The sequence below is a fragment of the Propithecus coquereli genome, unplaced genomic scaffold (genome assembly GCF_000956105.1).
Source record: "Propithecus coquereli isolate 6110/MARCELLA unplaced genomic scaffold, Pcoq_1.0 Scaffold23, whole genome shotgun sequence".
Taxonomy (NCBI): domain Eukaryota; kingdom Metazoa; phylum Chordata; class Mammalia; order Primates; family Indriidae; genus Propithecus; species Propithecus coquereli.
In genome coordinates, this window is record NW_012147841.1 from 3,481,464 (window position 1) to 3,483,226 (window position 1,763).

The following is a 1,763-nucleotide window of genomic DNA, read 5'->3' on the forward strand; positions in this document are numbered from 1 at the left end:
GAAAAGAATGATGATGAAAAATGTTGATTATAGCTTTACTTGCATTAATGTGATGGGACATGCTTGTGTTCTTTGTGAAAACCCACACACAAGTTGCATTCTTCCCTGCTTTGGTATTTTCTCCCTAGCATGTATCACTTTTGAACACACTATGTATGCTACTAATTTTTGTGTTTATTGTCTATCTCCACCAAGAATGTAAGCTCCAAGAAGACAAGGCTTGTTCTCCATCACTACCACAGTGTTTTTATTTATAAAAAGTCTTGCGAATAGTGGGGTTTTTTTCATGCAAGAAAAACTTGAAGTAAAAAAGCTAGGATACTTTGAAAACTTGGGTTGCCATTTAATAAAAGAGACTTTAGTTAAACCACATGCACTGGAAATGTTCAAGCTGCTTTTTGGACCGGAATAGAAGAGAAATCTAAAAGAGATGCTCTTATCCGGTGTGTTGATACATTCCAGAATTATTGAAATATCTTAACATTTTGAAAAATCCATTGAGAGGTTTTTGGTCTCATCATTCCCCTTCAGTATTGCACCTGGAAAAATTCTGATTTCGCGGGTCTTTTTTTGGAGACAAGGCTGTTGACACTTTGGAAATGGTAAAAAAGTTGTTGTATTGTTCTGTTTTGTTTTTTTATTATTTTTCCAAATAAAACTTTGAATGGAAAAATTAGAGCATTATACTCCTTATGTAGTTGGTTCTAACAATGCTTGGTAATATCTCCGATATTGCTACCTTAACGACCACGGAAGCACCTTATGCTGTCATTACTTCTTGTTTTTTACACAGACATGCGCTAGGAATAACAACGGATCTTAAAATCCTGAGAGAAGCTTTATCAACAACCATAAAAGTCATCAACATTATCTAAAGTACCCTCTGGATGATTTACCATTTTTAAAAAATGGTCAGACTCATCATGGGACATGGACATGAGGAAACATGAAAGGAGAATTTTGACCATTAAACCCCCTGTTTCTTTTGTAAATTCTCAGAAATCTAGCTCTAACAAAACCCTATCTATAGGGCCAACCTCAGGGGCATGCGACCTGTGTAGTAGCATAGGGCCTCATGCTTGGTTTAATTCTCTACCATCACACTAAAAATATATAGAAAAAATTAGCCGGGCATGGTGGCTCATGCCTGTACTCCCAGCTACTCGGGAGGTTGAGGCAGTAGGATTGCTTGAGCCCAGGAGTTTGAGGTTGCTGTGAGCTACGCTAACGCCATGGCACTCACTCTAGCCTGGGCAACAGAGTGAGACTCTGTCTCAAAAAAAAAAAAAAAATACTACCTCGGGGCTATTCCAAATCCTCTCCACTGTTCTTATTATCCTAACCTCATGGTCTCTTGACTTCTTGACTGCCCACCTCCTCCTACTGTATTAAAAGGTGAGAAACTCCACTCACCCTAGCTTGCAGGTTCTTCATTTTTAAATGTTCTGTGTTCTTAGAAGATACTTAAAAGTTTATCAGCCTAATACAATGCATAAGCTTTGATTGGATCCTGGTTCAAAAAAAAAGAAAAAAGCTTTAAAAGACATTTAGAGAATAATTACGGAAATTGGGAATTGAAATGGAATATGGACCAGTTATTAAAAGATATTACGCAAGTGTTCGTTTTGTTAGGTATAACAGTGGATATGTTATGGAATTGCATGCTGAGTTATTGGGGTTGGAGAGTCATGATGTCTGGAATTTACTTCAAAATGGTTTGAAAAGAAAATATCCTGGTGAAAGAAAATCTGGCCCATTTTAAA